The sequence below is a fragment of the Carcharhinus amblyrhynchos genome, chromosome 27 (genome assembly GCF_965287045.1).
Source record: "Carcharhinus amblyrhynchos chromosome 27, sCarAmb.v2.hapA, whole genome shotgun sequence".
NCBI classification, from domain to species: domain Eukaryota; kingdom Metazoa; phylum Chordata; class Chondrichthyes; order Carcharhiniformes; family Carcharhinidae; genus Carcharhinus; species Carcharhinus amblyrhynchos.
This window is the reverse complement of record NC_137350.1, coordinates 30,023,137-30,045,265: the sequence shown is the minus strand read 5'-3', so window position 1 is coordinate 30,045,265 and position 22,129 is coordinate 30,023,137. Positions and strand designations below refer to the sequence as shown.

The 22,129-nt window shown below is 48.3% G+C and overlaps 1 protein-coding gene across 2 annotated transcripts in view; it reads left to right on the top strand.

Annotated features, from left to right (window-relative positions):
* LOC145359191 (thyroid hormone receptor alpha) overlaps positions 1-22,129 on the top strand; it is a 381,569-nt gene that overhangs the window by 203,860 nt on the left and 155,580 nt on the right. The gene's annotated exons all lie outside the window — the stretch shown is intronic.

Genomic DNA, 22,129 nt, shown 5'->3' with positions numbered 1-22,129 from the left:
ATTTCACACAATCAATAGTTCTGCCATGTTAGCATCAAAACCCAAACCAGAGCGCAGTGGCTCTGGTGGATGCCACACAGCAATGGGTAACCTAGGCTAGTCAGTGGGCCACAAGATTGAAATCAGGCTTGTTTACTAACCATCGTACTATGAAAAAGATTATGTACATTTCATACACGCCGAATACATATGGAATTCACCACCACAGAATGTAGTGGGGGCCAAAAATGTTGTGTGGTTTCAAGAAGAAATTAGATAGAGCTCTTGGGGTTAAAGGAATCAAGGGATATGGGGGGAAGGGGGGATCAGGATATTGAATTCAATGATCAAAATGAACGGCAGAACCACTAAAAGTAGTTGATCTAATTTGATATCTACAGCATGATCTAAGAAAGGCTCAATGACCTAATCCTGCTTCCATTTTCTACGTAATACTTCATAACGAGTTGTAGAAAATGCTTAACCACTTCTTTGTCAATAGAATGATCAACTTCAAGTTGTAAAAACAAAAGATACGTTTATACTTTGACTGTGAGAGCCGTGTGCGCTCCCTCTGTATCCAGTGTTGTGAGCAACCAGCATGCACTTGCCCTTGCTTCACATGCGAATCACTTCAGTCAGACTGCGGGGGGGAAAAAAACTACTCTTTGCCGCAGAAGGCTGTGGAGGCCAGGTCTTTGAGTGTCTTTAAGACAGAGATAGATAGGTTCTTGATTAATAAGGGGGTCAGGGGTTGTGGGGAAAAGGCAGGAGAATGGGGGTGAGAAAAAAAATCAGCCATGATTGAAGCAGACTCGATGGGCCGAGTGGCCTAATTTTGCTCCGATGTTTTATGATCTTATGAAGGGAATTTAGCGGAATGCAGTAACCCTGCGCGTGGGCAACAGCCCAGAAATGTCTCATGGGCCACACTGAGAACGCAGTAAAAAGTCTGACAACACCAGGTTTTAGTCCAACCGTTTACGCCAGTCCAACGCCGGCATATCCACACTGAGAACCCAGATAGGCCTCATGTGGCCCCCGGGTTGCAGGTTCCCCAACACTGGTAGATACGCTATTACTGGGTGTTACAAAGAGATCATTGTGAGTGAAGTTGCCATTGTAATTTTCGCTACAACATCTCAGCCTCTCAGTGAGTTGCTCCTTTACAATGAGATCTGATTATCCGTTGTTCTTCCTAGTGTAAACATGTTGCATCAGACAATCGAATAAACAATGCAGCGATCAAATTAGAAGTTCTATTGTCAAAGAAGTGGTTAAGCATTTTCTACAACTCGTTATGAAGTATTACGTAGAAAATGGAAGCAGGATTAGGCCATTCAGCCTTTCTTAAATCATGCTGTAGATATCAAATTAGATCAACTACTTTTAGTGGTTCTGCCGTTCATTCAGATCATTGAATTAAGAAGGCGGTTTTGTCCCTTCCTCCGAGCCTCAAGTTCTGGGTTAGGAAGGCTGGAGTTTAAGGTCACACTCTTAAATTGGTACAGCAGGCCTGATGGGCTGAATGGCCTCCTCCCGCTCCTATCTCATATAACCTCCTGAACCCTGGAGGTCGAGAAGAAGCTTGAGTGATGCAGTGTGTCAGACATTGGAACCAAAACAGAGGAAACTTCAGCAGAATCATAGAATCCTACAGTGCAGAAAGAGGCCCTTCGGCCCATCGAGTCTGCACGTCTGGCAGTATCTGTCAGCGAGAAGAACGGAGCCAACAGCTCAAGCCTACACGGTGACTCTTCTTCAGAATTAAAGGGAGGGGTGAAATGCAGGATCCAGCCCCACAGCCCACCATGGAGGTTTCTTGGGTTCCTCCTCCACTCTATGATTGGATATGGCACTTCTCCTGCCTTTGCCCCCACCACCTCCCCCTCCAACACCCCCTGCCAACCAACCTGCCCCACACAATCAGAACTGGCAGGCACTCTACCCCTCTCCCTCCCTGCCCCCCACCCCCCACAACACATCACCAGCATCCCCAGCCCTTCCATCCGCTCCCATCCTGCCTCCCCCCCGCTGAGGATCCCACTGGGGCCTGCCCCTCGGCACATGTAGACAAGGAACTACAAAAGGCCGTGAATGTAGCCCAATCCATCACACAAACCAGCCTCCAATCCATTGACTCCGACTACACTCCCCCCCTGCCTCGGCAAAGCAGCCAGCATAATTAAAGACCCCACACACCCTGGACATTCTTTCTTCCATCCGGAACAGGATACAAACATTTGATGTTCCGTGCCAACCAACTCAAGCTTAGCTTCTTCCCTGCTGCCATCAAACTTTTGAATGGATCTACCTTGCATTAAGTTGACCTTTCTCTACACCCTTGCTATGACTGTAACATTACATTCTGTACTCTCTCCTTTCTGTCTCTGTGAATGGTATGCTTCGTCTGTGTAGCATGCAAGAAACAATACTTTTCGCTGTATATTAATACATATGACAAATGTAATAATAATAATAATAATGTAATAATAATCATAAATCAAATTCAATCAAATCTAACCATGCCCATGCCATCCTGGCAGCGTGTGATGTCACATTAGTGCGGTATCAAATATACGGGAGGGAGAGGGGCTCAATATCTTGGGGGGGTGTTAATAATATTTAAATGGATTTAAATTCGTGCAAGGCAGGTTCACAGTTATTACAGGTCTTTTGTTTTATTCATTCATGGAACGTGGGCATCCCTAGCTGGCCAGCATTTATTGCCCATCCCTAGTTGCCCGAGGGCAGTTGTGAGTCAACCACGTTGCTGTGGCTCTGGAGTCACAGGTAGGCCAGACCGTTAGGACAGCAGATTTCCTTCCCTAAAGGACATTAGTGAACCAGGTAGGTTTTTCCGACAATGGTTTCGTGGTCATCAGCAGATTCTTAATTCCAGATGTTTTTTATTGAGTTCAAATTCCACCATCTGCCATGGTGGGATTCGAACCCGTGTCCCCAGAACATTAGTTTCTGGATTAATAGTCTAGCGATAATATCAGCAGGCCAGTGCCTCCCCAGTTTGGATGGTCCCCACTTGAATTCCAATATTGTGTGAACTTGGTGACGTTGGTAGCGAGAGGTGGGGAAGATCTGAGATCTGCGACTTCTAGATGTTGAACCCCCACCGGCATTCGCTTGGAGGGCAAACGTGGGCTCATGGCTGTCCCCTAAGGCACATTGATGTTCCTGCTCTTTATAAAGTGATGTTATCGGGGGTCTTGTGTGCTGATTAACGCCTTCTGCTGAATGATATCTCGCCCAGCAATGTTTGGAATTGGACAGACGTAAGAGGCAGCACGGAGAACGAGAGTCAGCGCAACACTGCGAGGTTCAGCAGCAGTTCATCAGACTGTGGAACCAAGGGCTCCAGCTCCTGGACCTTTGCCTGTCACTGGCTGTTATGCCAATGGAGTGCACGCAATATTGGAATTAAAGTGGGGAAATCATCCAAATTGCGGTAATGTTGTTGAATGTTTCTCTGTCCCGAGTGGAGTCAGAGATGTGTAGCCACAGCATAGGGTGACAAACACAGAAAATGCTACAAGTGCGCAGTATCTGAAAGGAAAATTCATTTGTCTTGGATTACAAGATAAGTTCAGAGCTTCTGAGCCCCTAATGAGACCTGCAGTCAAACAGACTGTGAATTGGAGATAGGCTCAGTGATAACATGTTGTGACCCTCCAATCCACCTTCCTATCTGGGAATCCAATAGGTCCTCAGAGGTAGAAGTCCCTTCACCAAAATCCTTTTATTTACAAGCCTGACAACAGCATACAAAGAGCTTTTAGTTAGCAGTCTACACAAGGAGTCCCAAAGGAACTGACACTCCAGCCTAAGCACAATTGAACTAAGAAAGTGTTGGTAGTAGGTCATTGCCCTCCATACTTTCCCCTTGTGAAGGTCCTGCTCTCTGTCTCCGAGACTGACCTTTTGTGTGTGTCGGGGGTCGGGGGGGGGGGTCACACAACAGTACAACAACAAACATCTCCGTCACAATACAATGACCATCGTGAGTCATCAACAACCCTCCAAGCTTTTAACCTCTGGATTTTCTCACCTTTCGGATTTTTGCCTTCCCGACTATCCAGGGTTACTTTATCTGAGGGCACTACAGGCAACTCACGATGATAGATTATAAAACAGCAATTAATGTTAACACAATAATGTGACAAGCGACTAAATTTGGCTCTTAATCAGGGAGTTCATATTCTAACAGGCCCATCTCAATTGCCTGATTGAATTCATTACACTAGGATCAACAAACTTTTCAGCGAACTTGCCAAGTTCTTGGCATTCTAATGAATAGATAGTTGGCTCAGCATCTGAGCCTTGCACGGCCCAATGGTCAATTTCTATCCCTGCAGCTTAATTTTCTTTTCTTCCCATGGCGAGTCTTAAACTATCCAAATTTAAGCTCTGAAAAATAATCTTTGTTACCCTAAAGATACATGCGCATCCTATCACAACATTGTGTTATAATGTAACCAATGGTAACATGCTGTGAGGGTCAGCTGACCAGTTGACCCAGTAGACAATGTAACCAATGGCAAAATGATAAGGTGGTCAACTGACCTGGTACAACGTAATAACTCCAGGGAGGCGAAAGTCCTGTCACCAAGTTACTTTATTTACACCATACAGCCGGCTCTCCAGTTGCTCCCTGCTGAATGCAGGCTGGGAGCCTGACACACCTGCTTTAAATAGGGAGCGTGCGGTTCCCTGGTTTAACCATCAATTAGGACTCATCAGGTATCTCTTTTTGTGATGACTCATCAGGTAATTCATACCCTCGCAAGCTAACCTCATTAGCCTAGCTGAAGTCATCACATATACATAGAAAGTAGGTGGGGATTGTGGGGAGTTTGTTTCGCCTGGGCACGGCCCAAGTGGTGGTGTAATTAAGTTTCTTTATTAAACTTTTACTTTACTTTGTGAAGTTAGTTCTGTTACCGCTGGCTACTGAAACATCCTCAGTGCCAGATGAACACATAAAGGATTATCACTCTCAAGTGACATCAGTTGTACAGTAAAATATGTGCTGTCGGTGAAAGGTTATCGGGGTAGGTGAGACTGTGGAGTTGAGATGCAATTAGATCTGAGGGATCTTATTGACTGGCGGAGCAGGTTTGAGGGGCTGAATGGCCTACCCCTCTTCCCAATTCCTATGCTTGTATGTTCCTAACTCCCCAAATTCTGTCCACCATCCACAAGGCACAAGTCAGCCGTGTGGTGGGATACTTTCTACTTACCTGGATGAGTACAACCCATTCAACACTCAAGAAATTCAACAGCCTACAGGACAAAGCAGCCCACTTGATTGGCACCCTATCCACTATTTAAAATATGAATCCCTTCACCATTGTTGCACACAGTGTGTGCCATCTACTGCTGAAGCTTAACAAGCCTCCCTCAACAGCAGCTTTCAAACCTGTGACCCTCATCCACCCGGCAAGGATGAGGAACACCTTCAAGTTTCCCTTCACATCTCACACCATCCTGACTTGGAAATATATTGCCACACTTTCACCATCGCTGGATCAAAATGCTGGAACTCCCTTCCAAACAGCACTTTTACTGCATGAACTGCAATGGTTCAAGAAGCCAACCACCTTCTCAATGACTAATAGGATGGATATTAAATGCTACCCTTACCAGTAATGCTCACATCCCATGAATAAAGGGCAACACTATGGCACAGTGGTCAGCACTGCTGCCTCACAGTGCCAGGGACCCGGGTTCAATTCTAGCTTTGGGTCATTCCCTGTGTGGAGTTTGACATTTTCCCCTTGATTGAGTGAGTTTCCTCTGGGTGCTCCAGCTTCCTCCCACAGTCCAAAGATTTGTGCAGCTTAGGTTGACTGGCCATGCTAAATTAACCCCAGTGTCAGGGGGACCAGCAGGGTAAATATACTGGGTTACAGAATAAGGCCTGGATGGGATTGTGGTCATGCAGACTCGATGGGCTGAATGGCCTCCTTCTGCATTGTAGGGATTCTATAATTCTATAATAGAAAATGCATTGGTGTGGATTTGTTTGTTGGGCTGAATGGCCTGTTGCTGAACTGTAAATACTCAATAATGCAGTGTACTGTATGGGGTATCAATGTACTGGGCGGCGCGGTGGCACAGTGCGTTAGCACTTCTGCCTCACAGCGCCAGGGACCTGGGATTGATTCCCAGTTGGGTCACTGTCTGTGTGGAGTTTTGATGTGGGTATGCCGGCGTTGGACTGGCGTAAACACAGTGAAAAGTCTGACAACACCAGGTTTTGTTTGCACATTCTCCCCGTGTTTGCGTCAGTTTCCTCCAGTGCCCCAGTTTCCTCCCACAGTCCAAAGATGTGCAGGTTAGATGGATTGGCCAAGCTAAATTGCGTCTTAGTGTTATAGGGATAGGACCTGGGTGGGATTGTGGCCAGGGCAGGCTTGATGGACCGAATAGCCTCCCTTTGCACGGTAGGGATTCTATGATTCTATAATGGAAAATGCATTGGTGTTGATTTGTTTGTTGGCCTTTTTCTGAACTGTAAATACTCAATAATGCAATGTGCTACAGATAATAGATGGATTATTTCTGTAATGTTTCTCTTATATCTATGAAACCATCTGATATAATACCAGAAGGAGCTTAGAAAGACCATCACCCCTCATGAAAGGAAACTACAGACGGACAAAACTGAAAAAGGAAAGGTGTCTTTTGGGAATAAAAATTAAAGTAGAACATAAACTGGGTGGAAAGAAAGTAAGGCGGAACAGCATGGATAGAGAAAAGGAAACTAATTTCTACTTAGAGAGAAAGAGTTGAAGAGATTTCAGGAGACTTAAACCCCACTCTGTTGAACAAGTTTGCTTTTGAGTCTTTGTGCTGAATGGGTGCCAAAGTGCCTGTTCGAACAAAACTTTCACAAGTCAGCAAGCGCCAAATGGAAGAGAGTTACTGAATAGTTGTTGTGTAAGTAAAGCAATGTTTAGTTTTCCAATAAATCCGGTCTGGTTGCTTTGCCGTTTGACCTAAATTTCTGAAAGGAGGGTCCCTGGAATAAAGGGACCCAGAAATGAGCACCTTGTCAGACTTAGATTTGGCTTTTGCTTTCCGGGCATGTTAAATAATCCTGGATCTCTACATTTCTGGTAACGTATCGGTACTTAACATAGCCACACTGCCCGAGGCACATAATCTCATACAGGACAATTGCTGCTGTTAAGAGCTGAGTTAAAGTTTGTTTATTAGTGTCACAAGTAGGCTTACATTAACACCGCAATGAAGCTACCACGGAAAATCCCCTAGTCACCACACTCTGGCACCTGTCCGGATATACTGAGGGAGAATTCAGCATGGCCAATACACCTAACCAGCACTTCTTTGGAAGGAAACCTGAGCACCCGGAGGAAACCCACGCAGACATGGGAAGAACGTGCAGACTCCACACAGACAGTAACCCGAGCCAGGAATCGAACCCGGGTCCCTGATGCTGTGAGGCAGCAGTTTTACCACTGTGCCACCATGCCGCTGTCAATGGTAATGGTTTATAGATATCCCATAATATCCAGTGCTGGCTGGGTATTTGCTTCCTTTCACGGGTGGGTTTTATGGTATTTATCCATGTCCAGCTGTCCAGTAAAGCACAATGAGGGGAAATGGAGGCTACAATTGAGATTGCACAGTGGTCAGGACAAATGATTTATTACTGCACAGATCTGTGCAAACAAAAGCTCCTCCACCACTTCCAAAGCCTTTCATTTAAAGCTGCAGTTCTCTGAATCTAAGTGGCATTTCTCCTGCCACGTTGTGCTGCATGGAAGAGGAATGTGTCACGTTGCTGGACCAATGCAGCTTGTTGGTTGTGGCTCAGTGGGTAGCCTCTGTTTTCCATATCTGTACACCTTCAGCAGTGGCAGCTGGACCGCTCTCCCCCTACCTGACCCACTAACACGTGCGAGCATACCAAATTGAAGCAGAAGTTAGCCATTCGGCCCCTTGAGCCTGCTGTGCTATGCAACACGATCAAGGCTGATCCTTTTGTGTTTCGGATTTCACGTTCTCGATCCACCCCTGTTGACCAGTTGACCTACTGAGTCTGAATAGGCCAGTTGACCTATTGAGTCTGCACCTTTGGTTGGTGCAGGCTTGGAGAGCCAAAGGGCCTTTTCCTGTGCTACAATTTCCTTTGATTTTTGTACTCTCCAAAAGAGCATCTCATCCAACTACCCCCCCCCTCCACCACCGTCAGCTTCCCCCTCGCTTCGCCCCGTACCCCCTCGTCTATCCCGTGTAACCCTACGCATTGACCATGGCTAATTCACCAAATTTACACATCTTTGTACACTAAGGGGCAATTTAGCATGGCCAATCCACCTAATCTGCACACCTTTGGACACTAAGGGGCAATTTAGCATGGCTAATCCACCCAACTGCACACCTTTGGACACTAAGGGGCAATTTAGCATGGCTAATCCACCCAACTGCACACCTTTGGACACTAAGGGGCAATTTAGCATGGCCAATCCACTTAACCTGCACACCTTTGGAATGTGGGAAGAAACCGGAGCACCTGGAGGAATCCCATGCAGACACGGGGAGAACATGCAAACTCTGCACAGTTGGCTTTACATCTCTTTACATAGATGATGGTATGGTAATTGTCATGTCACTGCAAAGCAGCTGCTGAATATTCTAGAACTATACTCAGACCAGGGTTTAATGAGGGGACATCTTCTTTGTAATCTAGAATTGACTTACAGATTCCATTCGCACTAAAGTTCTGTAACATTACCAACTGTTTTCCATTCCATTCCATTCCCAGAAAACTTCTAATGTCCCAAATGAAAGAAATGTTGATTTTTAACATAGATAAATGGCCATCCTTTAGCCTGTTTGGGTATAAGAAAAATAAAGTGATGGTTCGCAGAGATGGTAATAAACAACAGGAAGTGGAGACGTTATCAATGAATAGAAAACAGCAGTCCCTTGTAAACTCAGCAGCATGTAATCAAATCCTGTTATACACGGTGCAGCTCAGCGTGATCAAAGCTGTATCTGCAATGGAAGTTCTTCCTAATTACAGGAAATGAGTGGCTAAAAGGTGATTGTATTAAATCCATGTGGACTGCACACTGTAGTGAAGTCTGCATTCATTCACTGTGGAGAAGGGAGTGTCACCCAGCTCCAGTTTTCTGTACAAAGAACATAGAACAGTACAGCACAGGGAACAGGCCCTTCAGCCCACAATATTGTGTTGACCATGACGCCAAATTAAACTAATCCCTTCTGCCTGCCCTTGGTCCAAATCCGCCTGTTCCTTGCATATTCATCTGCTTATCTATCTACCTCCACAACCACCCCTGGCAGTGTGTTCCAGGCACCTATCACGCTCTGTGTAAAAGATTTGGCCCTCATATCTCCTTTGAACTTTTCTCCTCTCAGCTTAAGTGCATGCCCCCTAGTTTTAGACATCCAGAGGTGTGCGAGTTAAGGTTGATTGGCTGTGCAGAATTGCCCCTTGGGATGTGGAGGTTAGAGGGATTAGTAGGGTAAATGTGTGGGCTCGTGGAGGTAAGGCCTAGATGGGATTGTTGTCAGTGCAGAATCGATGGGCCGAGTGGCCTCCTTCTGCACTGTAGGGATTTTATAATCTGGAAACTTGGATTGGTTGAAAGCAGTCCGGGAATGCGTTGATAGCCAGTGGAGCACACGCTCCTTGCCTTCCTTTCTTGGGTGTTGGCCTCTCACGCTGACACCGTTAATTACAGAATTAACACTTACCACCACTATCTTCAGGGAGAGGGGGGAGAAGTTTTAAAGTTTATTTATTAGTGTCACAAGTAGGCTTAAATTAACACCGCAATGAAAATCCCCTCGTCGCCACACTCCGCCGCCTGTTCTGGTACACTGAGCGACAATTTACCATGGCCAATGCATCTAATCCGCCCATCTTTCAGACTGTGGGAGGAAACCAGAGCACCCGGGGGAAACCCACACAGACACGGGGACAATATGCAGACTCCGCACAGGCACTCACCCGAGCCGGGAATCGAACCCCACAATCGATACTCCCGGCTTAACCCGCAAGGATTTAACTGGTGCAGGATGTATTATTGCACATTCACCAGTCGGATTTGATTTTTAGCTGGTTTAAATATATTGCAGGAAGCCATAATTATCTCTTCACTAACCGGGGCAATCTGACCAAAACCAAGACGTTCTGTTCAGATTGAATAGCATTTATTGCCATTTAGTGTCTATTTATTACGTTGAGGACTGTTCCATTTTTTAAATGAACAGCTTTTTTAAAAACGTCTGAAGTCTAAAATCTGTATCAGTCTGGGCTGACAGAGCCGAGCACAGTGGAAATGAACACCAAAGACAAACAATCTCCTTGTATTTTGGGTCCGGGATTATAGTAATCTATTATTTTAAAAATATATCCTTTCTCTGGTTATCTTCATCCGAATTAGAGAGGAGTCCGAAATAACAAAGGGCTTGAGACAGCATCATAATGACATTCATCTAATCGTTTAATTCAATTATTCTTAATTTAAGAGCAGCATTCCAAAAAGTAATATATGTATGTATAAATATGATTCGAGATTTGTTTTTTGACTTGATTTGATTTATCATTCTCAAATGTAATAATAGACAGTGAAAAATATTGTTTCTAGCACGCTATACAGACAAAGCATACCGGTCATGGAGAAGGAAATGAGAGAGTGCAGAATGTAGTGTTACAGACATAGCTAGGGTGTAGAGAAGGATCAACTTGATTGAAAGTAGGCTGCAGGGAAGAAGTTGTTCTTGAGTCGCTTGGTATGTGACTTCAGACTTTTGTACCTTTTTCCCGACGGAAGAAGGTGGAAGAGAGTATATCCGGGCCGGAGGGGGGGTCTGTGATTATGCTGGCTGCTTTCCCCAGGCAGTGGGAAGGGTAGACAGAGGGAACGGGCAGGATTTTACAGCCTCGCTTGTCCCGACGCTATACAATCCCGCCCAAGATCATTAGACCTTCTCATTGTCCGCTCCCCCCCCCCCCCCACCGGCCCACTCTGATTCCTGTGGTGGGGGGCAGTAGAATTCCGGCCAATGGATGGGATGTGATTTCTTGCTGGTTGTGACACTGCTTTTTTGAATGGCCTGAAATGGCAAGTATCCCCACGGAACCCGCCACAAAATGTAGCAGGCTCCAACGTTCCATCGCCATGGAGATGGGACACCGGGTGGCCCCACACCTTGTATGTGATTGGCCACTATTGGTTCACGACTACACATTGGGGTGTGTATGAGAATTGATTCAGCTGACAAAAAGTAGGTGTGTTGTGGAGTTGTTTGTCTCATTGGGGTGTGCCGTGTTCCTGCTAATTGCTAATGGCAATGCCCAGAAGATCAACCCTGCACAATTGTAGGAGACTGAACCAAATCTATCTTAGAGCGAAGGAGAACGAAGAGGAACCACCTTCCACTTCGGCCCAGAGCTGAAGCAGGTCTTGACTCCACAGCTAGTTGGCACAGGTTTGACTCAGTATGTGCCTAAACTAAACCAGCTGTGGAAGTGGAGCCGAGTGTTCAAACTTCAGCAGGGCAAAGGGGATTTTTGGTTTGATTTGATTTATTATTGTCACTTGTATTAGTATACAGAGAAAAGTATTGTTTCTTGCATGCTAAACAAACAAAGCATACCGTACATAGAGAAGGAAAGGAGCGAGCGCAGACTGCAGTGTTACAGTCATAGCTAGGGTGTGGAGAAAGATCAACTTAGTGCAAGGTAGAAACCATAGAATCCCTACAGTGCAGAAGGAGGCCATTTGGCCCATCGAGTCTGCACCGACCACAATTCCACCCAGATCCTACCCCCATATCCCTACCTATTTACCTTCTAATCCCTCTAACCTACGCATCTCAGGACACTAAGGGGGAATTTTAGCATGGCCAATCAACCTAACCCGCACAGCTTTGGACTGTGGGAGGAAACCGGAGCACCCGGAGAAAACCCATGCAGACACCAGGAGAACGTGCAAACTCCACACAGACAGCCACCCAAGCCGGGAATTGAACCCAGGTCCCTGAAGCTGTGAAGCAGCAGTGCTAACCACTGTGCTACCGTGCCGCCCACGCGTCCATTCAAAAGTCCACTCAACAGTAGCAGGGAAGAAGCTGTTCTTGGGTCGGTTGGGATGTGAACTCAGACTTTTGTGTCTTTTTCCTGATGGAAAAAGGTGGAAGAGAGAATGTCCGAGGTGTGTGGGGTCCTTAATTATGCTGACTGCTTTGCCAAGACAGCGGGAAGCGTAGACAGAGTCAGTGGATGGGAGGTTGCCAATATTCTAGCATTGCCCTGGGGTGCCCCAAGAATTAGTGAGGAATCATCCAAATACTGGTTTAAACAGGTCAAGCAAGACCTGGCATCACATGAGCTAAACCCTCCCTCACGCTGAGAAGGCACCTTCAAATAATCACACGCGCGCACACACACCAGTACAGAGAGCCAACCACAGGGGACCAAACGCACACTCTGAAATCCTTGTTGAGTTACCACAGAGTAATCCATCAGACTGAAGAGATTTGTGCATCTGCGGTGAGAAAAAGGAACTCAAACATTGTTGGTTAGTAAGGGAGTTTGTCGTTCTGAATGAAAGGCAATTAATTCTTATTTATATTCCACTGCTATGAGTTGTACTGTTGCCTGTAGCCGATCGCTTGTTGCCAGAATTGATTGTGGAGTTGGATCTGTTTGTATCTTGTCACGTAATTAGTAGCTCGTTATCGAGCAGCCTTTAATCCCGCACAATAATCCCTCCCTCTCCACTTACAGTTTCTGCCAAAGACTTTCTAATTGTTTCTGCAACTGTATCAAGCATAATCAAGGGATTTTGTTCTATTTGTCGGGACTGGAATTACTGTTCATTTCCTCCTCCTCTTTTTTAAATTCCACCGCAGAGCTTGCCAGCTTCGATTGCCAGAGTCTGATTGAGCTACTTGTCCAGGTAACCTCAGCACTGGAATACCGCTGCAGCACATTCTGCTGTGGACGGGACAAGTCCAACATTCCACCTTTTCACCAAGGTTGGCACAACACCACCCCTGGTCAAATACCCGCTCCTCAGCCTCGACATCAGGCCCACGCTCTTTGGCCAGTCAAGGCCCAGGGGTTGGCGACTGAGGCGGGGCATCACAGCGGGCGTTGGCGGGGAAGCCAAAGGTTCTTCTTGTGGATCGGCCTCAGGGCAAGGTGACCCTCTGCAGGGTGGGCACACATCTCAGGATGGAGTGGGGGAGGGGGGGGGGGGCTGCAATCTCTTCCACAGTCTTCCACATGCCTAGGCAGTGGTAGAGAAGGAACACATAATGCCTACTGCTGCAGGGGCCACTGTCTGTGCAGTGTCTGCACGCTCTCCCCGTGTCTGCGTGGGTTTCCTCCCACACTCCAAAGGTGTACAGATTTGGTTGACTGGCCATGCTAAATTACCCCTTAGTGCCAGGGGGATTAGCAGGGTAATTACATGGAGTTACAGGGATAGGACCTGGGTGGGATTGTTGTCAGTGCAGGCTTGATGGGCCAAATGGCCTCCTTCAACACTGTTAGGAGTCTATGAAAGCAGTTGTTAAGATGATAATTTGTGGCGATTACAGTGGGTCTTGTCGGGAAGAAAGTTTTCTGCTGTGCGGCCTCACACTCCACCTTAGGAACCTTGCGATGTGGGAGTGGGGACAGGCCGTCACACATACACTGCATCGTAGGAACCTCGAGAGATTCTGCTGAAAGACTGCCACACACTCCTGTCACATACCCAGCATTTTCACTAAGTATTGAAGAAGGCCAATAATGGGCAGCGAGCTCCAACCCTGTTGCCAAGCAAAGCTTCAGTCTCAGTGCTGCCTGACATCTGGCGCAGGGAGATGCTATTTGCAGGATTTGAGGGGTTTGAAAGGCACCCCTGTATGCCGCAACATCTGGGCATGCTTTTGTTTCAAAATGACCTAAAACTATCGGGGAGCGTCAGCCAGCTGCCCCACATCCCTCCGCCTGGGTCAGTGTGTCCACGCCGTTGGACATGACCCCTGTCACCCTGCCCTTTGACCCTGACATGCGTCCAACGCTGCTTCAGTGATTGGGGCGGCACAGTAGCGCAGCGGTTCACACTGCTGTCTCACAGCACCAGGGACCCCGGTTCGATTCCCGGTTTGGGTCACTGTCTGTATGGAGTCTGCACGTTCTCCGCCCATGGCTATGTGGGTTTCCTCCAGTGCTCCGGTTTCCTCCCACAGTCCGAAAGACGCACTTTGCGTTGGCCATGCTAAATTCTCCCTCAGTGTACCCAGACAGACGTGGAGGGTGGCGACTAAAGGTTTTCACCGTTGCAGTGTTAACGTAAGCCGACTTGTGACACTAATAAAAAAGACTTAAATCTACCATCCTTGGGAAATTCTGCGTGTCCCAATGAAAATGCAAAACTTGGACTCATAGCGTTTTCCTAGTTTTTAAAGTTTGTTTTATTAGTGTCACAAGTAGGCTTATATTAACACTGCAGTGAAGTTACTGTAAAAATCCCCTAGTCGCCACACTCCTGAGCCTGTTCGGGTGCACCGAGGGAGAATTTAGCGTGGCCAACGCACATCTTTCGGACTGTGGGAAGAAACCAGAACACCCGGAAGAAACCCCCATGCAGACACAGGGAGAACGTGCAAACTCCGCACAGACAGTGACCCAAGCCGGGAATCGAACCCGGGTCCCTGGCGCTATGAGGCAGCAGTGCTAACCATGTGCCACTGTGCTGCCCCAATCGCTCACCAGTCGCCATCTGCTCCTCAAAGACGGGGCGAGCCCGGATCTTCCTGACTTGTGGCTGCACCCGAACAGTCTCGGGGCGTGGGGTTGGGGGGTGGGGGGGTGATGTCTGAGGGTCCATCCTTAACATGTCCGGATAACTGGACCAAGTGAACGGGTGAAGTGTCCCCAGCAGCAGTCAAGAGGTCCCTCGCAGGCGGAAAGTCTCCTTTCTAATTATTGTCTTTGAGCTTCATATTATTGTGCACGTGCTTGCTTTTATAATCCTCGCAGTACAAATGGTCCTTGGCAATTTTCCAAACAAACTCTGCCTTCCTCTCAGTTAAAAAATTGCAGGCATTGGAAATGCAAAACAGTCTAAAATGTCACTTTGGGGCATTCCAGGAATCCTACAATATTTGTTTATACTTCAGGGAGGTGTTTTTTTTTTAATTCAAATATCAGACAACAAGCCCCCTCAGGACTTACGGCAGGAGTCCAAGTGGGTTTCTAGAACTGTCCAGCTTGGGCAGCTTTTCACAGTCAGAATCCACCGTGTTGACAGCAGGTAGTTTTTGGGGTGGAGTGCAGAGTCCGATAGCTGGGCTAATAACATCCTCCCTTCCGCTGCCCATCGCCTAGGAACAGGGGAACAGCGACATCCACACAGCATCAGGCAGGGTTAGGGTTAGGGTTATTGCTGCTGCCATTATTGCTGTGGGGGACAGCACGGTGGCACAATAGTTAGCACTGCTGCCTTGCAGCGCCAGGGACCCGGGTTCGATTCCCGGCTTGGGTCACTGTCGGTGTGGAGTTTGCACATTCTCCCCGTGTCTGTGTGGGTTTCGTCCGGGTGTTCCGGTTTCCTGTCATACTCCAAAGGTGTGCGGATTAGATGGATTGGCCACGCTAAATTAGTGTCCAGGGGAACTAGCCAAGATAAACCCTTCCTCTATCCTGTGTAACCCCACACATTTACCAAGGCTAATACACCTAATCTACACATCTTTGGACACTAAGGGACAACTTAGTATGGCCAATCCATCTAACCTGCACATCTTTGGACATTAAGGGGCAACTTAGCATGGTTGGTGCCCCTAACCTGCACGTCTTTCGGACTGTGGGAGGAAACCAGAGCACCCAGAGGAAACCCACACAGACATGGAGAGAATGTGCAAAGCTTGCTCAGACGGTGATCCAGGCCGGGAATCGAACCCAGGTCCCTGATGCTGTGAGGCAGCAGTGCTAACCATCGTGCCAGTTGTGTGCGGGTTAGGTGGATTGGCCATGATAAATTGCCCCGTAGTGTTAGGGGGGATTAGCAGGGTAATAGGTGGAGTAGCAGGGCTAGTAGGGTCTGGGTGGGATTGTTATCGGTGCAGACTCGATGGGCTGAACAGCCTCCTTCTGTCCTGTAGGAATTCTGTGATTATTTGTTAATAGGTCAAAACATCTGATTTCAAGGAGAAATTAGATAGAGCTCTCGAGGTTAAAGGGATCAAGCGATATGGGGGCTGAGGGGGAGGGTGAGAGCGGGATCTTGAATTTGATGATCAGACACGATCAAAATGAATGGAGGAGTAGGCTCGAGGGGCTGAGTGGCCTGTTCCTGCTTCGAGTTCCTATGTTTCCATCATTCTGAGTGGTTGGGGATCAACACCCCGCCTCTCCTCCCCGCTTCCAGCTGCGTTTCTCCCAGACCCGGGGAGGGTGCCCCAGCTCCTGATTGGCGCACGTCCTGCCTCGACGGCCCGTGGGGTCAGGCCCGATCGCACGGCCCCTGATGAATGACCCCCTTAAAGGGACCACGCTGTCACAATGGAGTCTTGCCTCCGTCCATCCCGATCAGCCGGACGTCCTCTTTCAGACCCACGATGATGATAACTGATCGCCCTGCTGCCCTTAACTGGTTTGGCGTACCGGTGACAGGCACAGTGGTTAGCGCTGCTGCCACACAGCGCCAGGGACCAGGCTTCGATTCCTGGCTTGGGTCACTGTCTGTGTGGAGTCTGCGCCTTCTCCCTGTGTCTGTGTGGGTTTCCGCCAGCTGCTCCGGTTTTCCCCCCAGCAGACCGAAAGACGTGCTGGTTAGGCCGTGCTAAGTTCTCCCTTAGCTTCAGGGAGAATTTAGGTAAATAGGTGGGGTTAAGGTGCAGGCTCGATGGGCCGAATGGTCCCCCCTCTGCACTGCTAGGATTCTGTGAGCTCTGTGTTTGAACCCAAGAGGGCTGGGTGATAATATGTGGCCCTGTCGGTGCAGACTACATCCTCAGGATCAGTGTAAAGAATAACAAGGCTCTGCTCTGAGACTGAGTAAGGAAGGCTGGAAATCTGAGACAGGGTGAGGTCGATGGTAAAAGAGATGGCTTTTATGACCATATTTTAAACGAGGGACAGGATGCAGTGAAACGCTGTCCTTCTACAGGTATTACCTCAGGATTAGCTGAACTCTTGCTTCTGAACTAGAAGGCTGTGTGTTCAAAGACCTCTCCTCAGTTTGAGTACATGGTCGCAATGTTCAGACTTTAAAGTTTATTTATTTGTATCATGTAAGGCTTACATTAACCCTGCAACAAAGTCACTGCGAAATTCCCCAAGCCGCCACACTCCGGCGCCTGTTCGGGTCAACGCCCCTAACCAGCACGTCTTTCAGAATGTGGGAGCAAACCGGAGCACCCGGAGGAACCCCACCCAGATACGGGGAGAATGTGCAGACTCCGCACAGACAGTGACCCAAGCCGGGAATCGAACCCGGAGTCCCTGACGCTGTGAGCCAGCCGTGCTAACCACTGCGCTACCTCACCCCACCCTCCCCCAGCAGGATGGGAGAATTTGACGCTCTGCCAAAACTCCATTCACTGCAGCGGGGCCCGAGCGGCTGAACCCCAGCTGCAGGGGAGGTCGGAAAGTTCCGGGGCCCAAATATTCTCCGTGGACACAGGCTCCTGTGCAGTACTGAGAGGGGGCTACACTGTCAACAGCGCTGTGTTTTGGGAGGGAGATTAAACTGAGGGCATTTTGAAATGGTGACTTGTCTGTACTGACTGGGCGACCGTGCAGATAGAATCGGGATTTTCTGTGGTGATTACTCGCTAACGAGAATGATTGTCCATTTAAGAAACTCCGTGTCATTGGTCCTGGGCTTTGTGGGTTCCTGAGCCCTACCCTGGAGCTATGTCTTTGACCGCACACTTGGCAGCTGTTTCTGGGTGATGGGTTCTTGGATTCCGTATCTCAGGCATTCCTTTCTCAGGCTCCTTTTCCAGGCTTATTCTCACTGTTGGGCATCCTCGCGTGCCCCTTCAATCAGGAGGTTCCTCCAGCTCGGTCCCTCCTGAACAAAGTGGCTCCCAGGCATTGACTCCTAGGTTGCATTTCTCGAGATAAGAAACCCTTCGGGGTGCCTTTGAAGGGCCTCCTTCATCTTCCTCTCGTTCAGGAGCCTTCCTCGAGCTGGGCGAAGAAGGTTTCCTTTGGTCCAAAGAAAATTACAGCACAGGAACAGGCCCTTCGGCCCTCCAAGCCTGCACCGACCATACAGCCCGACTTAACTAAAACCCCCTATCCTTCCAGGGATCATATCCCCCCATTCCCATCCTATTCATGTATTTGTCAAGACACCCTTAGAAGTCACTATCATATCTGCTTCCACTACCTTCCCCAACAACGAGTTCCAGGCACCCACCACCCTCTGTGTAAAAAATCTGCCTCGCACATCTCCTTTAAACCTTGCCCCTCGCACCTTAAACCTGTGCCCCAGGTAGTCGGGACTCTGGCATCCCAAGCACGTGGCTAGCATAGCAGGATTGGTTTCAGATGATCATAGAATCCCTACAGTGTAGAAGAGGCCATTCAGCCCATCAGGACTGCACTGACTTTCTGATAATATATCTTACCCAGCTCCTCTCTTCTGCCATATCCTCACAACCCCCAAACTCGCCAAGGCTAATCCGTCTAACTTACACATCTTTGGACTCTAAGGGGCAACTTAGCATGGTCAATCCACCTAACTTGCGTACCTTTTGGATTGTGGGAGGAAACCAGAGCACCCGGTGAAAACCCACGCAGCCACGGGGAGAATGGCCTTGATGCTGGTACTTTTGGATCCTTTAAGGATGCTGATGTTACTTAAAGGAGGCTGATGTTAGTGCACCTGCCCTCTTAGCCGGTGCAGAGAATTGTCTTAGGCAGATGCTACCTCTCTAGGGCCTCGACGTGGTGTCTGTCCGTAGTCCAGGTTTCTGAGTCGTAATAAAAGGATCATAGAAACCCTACAGTACAGAAAGAGGCCATTCGGCCCATCGAGTCTGCACCAATCACCGTCCCACCCAGGCCCTACCCCTATATCCACCTGCTAATTCCTCTAACCTACGCATCTCAGGGCACTCAGGATCAATTTTAGCATGGCCAATCAACCTAACCTGCACATCTTTGGACTATGGGAGGAAACCGGAGCAAACCCACACAGACACGAGGAGAATGTGTAAACTCCGCACAGGCAGTGACCCAAGCTGGGAATCGAACCCAGGTCCCTGGAGCTGTGAAGTAGCAGTGCTAACCATTGTGCTACCGTGACACCCGCTAACCACTATGGCTACCGTGCACCCTGGGAGGATAGAGAGGATGACTGCTTTGAACACGAGGATCTTGGTTTCAGCACGAATGTTGAGGTCATCACAGATTCTCATCCTTAAGTGTCCGAAGAAGACACTGGCGGATTGGATACGACGTGGCATCTCCAAGTTAATGTCAATCTTCAATCAGAGGTGGCTCCCCAAGCTAGGGGAAATGCTCCAAGTTTGAGAGGGTATCTCTGATGATTTTGATGGGGGGAGAGTCTGGATCTGCCCCTGGGCGGGCTGGTAAAGGACCCCCATCCTCTTGAGGTTGAGACTGACACCAAACCTTCAGTCTGCTCCCCTGAAGGTGTCAAGCACGGCTTGGAGATGATGATCAGTCTGCGCTGGTTTGGCCCGCAGGCGGATAAAATAAGGACAGGAATATGTCACCCTCAATCCTGGCTATGAGGAAACCTGCAAGAAGTATTGCGGTCAACATGGATTGATGGAAGGAGAGCTGCAACCAAGCATGCCTGCCACCTGGTGGACAAACCTGTATTGCAAGATTAAACTGTAAATACAAATCACTTGCCTGGGAGGAGGGAGTGGACCTTAAAACCTTCTCCTGCAGTCAATATTGACCAGGTAAGAGTGGCAGGTTATATTCCTCCAAAGGGCACTAGAGATCCAGGTGGGTTTTTACAACAATTGATGATAGTTTTGAGCTGATTTATTAATTGAATTTAAATTCCACCAGCCACCATTGGGGGATTTGAACCCATGCACCCCCCCCAGAGTATTAGCCTGGGCTACTGGATTGTTACTCCAGTGACATTATCACCACGCCATCATCTCCTAACACCGTCCCCGCCCTCCCTCCCTCTCGGCCACCGAGTGTAAATGGGAGAGGTTGAGTATTTGGAAAGCACAGTTGCATTTGTTTCTTTGCATGCTTGGCAAAGGGAAATAGGGCTTGCTATCGAGGATACACATTCCTGCGGAGCACATCAGACTCATGCTTGTGTTTTGTTAGCTCGACGAATAGAAATACTCATCCATCACCTGATTTCGGCATTAACTAAAGAATGCCTTGTGGTTTGAACTCTTTTCCCTATCTGTGTGAAAGATCTACAGATAAACTTTTGAAAACATCACTTCCGTAATTCACCCAAGAGCACAATGTTCCTTCTAAGAATTTGGGACGTGCAGCTAGCAATGGGGCTGGAGTGAATGACGAGTGGATCACACAGTGTCTCTGTCTGCACTTGCAGTCGATGCATTTCACGCTGTCTGCTCTTACCTCTGTTTCTGCTTGCTGCACCCTTATCAAGTTTATAGTGTTTGATTTCTTCTTGTCGCTGTGCGAACAGATTTCCGCTCTCCCTCTGCTTCTGTCTGTGATTGTGAACGATTCTCATTCCGTGCCTCTCCTATAGGGTGGTACGGTGGCACAGTGGTTCGCACTGCTGCCTCGCAGTGCCAGGGACCTGGGTTCGATTCCCAGCTTGGGTCACTGTCTGTGTGGAGTTTGCACATTCTTCCCGTGTCTGTGTGGGTTTCCTCCGGGTGCTTTGGTTTCCTCCCACAGTCCAAAGATGTGCGTGTCAGATTGGCTGGCCATGCTAAATTGACCCTTAGTGTCAGGGGAACTAGTTAGGGTAAATCTGTGGGGTTACAAGAATACAGCCTGGGTGGGACAGTGGCCGGTGGACACTCAATGGGCCGAATGGCTTCCCTCTGTTGTAGGATTCTCTCTTCTCCCTACTTTCTGATCTGTGGCTTCCTCTCACTGCTTTTCACTCTCTGTCTCCTTCCGTTCCTTTCCACCCCTCCTCAACACTCCCCCACCCACCCTCCGGCTTCATGCCTGCTCTCCCCAGGCGGTCTGCCCTTCCAGATTGTAGCGCTAACCCTTCAGCACTCTTCAAGATCCTCAGCCTTTCTTTCCATCCCTCACTCTACCCTGGCCGGGATTCTCCGACTCAAGCATCCGTCTCCCAGTTCCCGTTCATTGCAGCGGGACTGGAGAATTCCAGCTGTGGGCAAGGTCAGAGAATTCCAACCCGTGCGTCCGTCATCCTCTCCAGCCCTACAGCCCTCTGAGAAATCTGCACTCCTCCAACTCTGGCCACCCTGATATTAATCGCTCTACCATTGTTGGCCATGCCTACTTGAGTTCTCTCCCCACTTAAACCTCTCGAACACTCTCCCCCTCCATAAACACTTAAACCTCTCGAACACTCTCCCCTCTCTAAACACTTAAACCTCTCGAACACTCTCCCCTCCCGAAACACTTAAACCTTTCGAACACTCTCCCCTCCCTAAACACTTAAAACTCTCGAACACTCTCCCCCTCCATAAACACTTAAACCTCTCGAACACTCTCCCCTCCCTAAACACTTAAACCTCTCGAACACTCTCCCCTCCCGAAACACTTAAACCGCTCGAACACTCTCCCCTCCCTAAACACTTAAACCTCTCGAACACTCTCCCCTCTCTAAACACTTAAACCTCTCGAACACTCTCCCCTCCCGAAACACTTAAACCTTTCAAACACTCTCCCCTCTCTAAACACTTAAACCTCTCGAACACTCTCCCCCTCCATAAACACTTAAACCTCTCGAACACTCTCCCCTCCCGAAACACTTAAACCTCTCGAACACTCTCCCCTCCCTAAACACTTAAACCTCTCGAACACTCTCCCCTCCCTAAACACTTAAACCTCTCGAACACTCTCCCCTCCCTAAACACTTAAACCTCTCGAACACTCTCCCCTCTCTAAACACTTAAAACTCTCGAACACTCTCCCCCTCCATAAACACTTAAACCT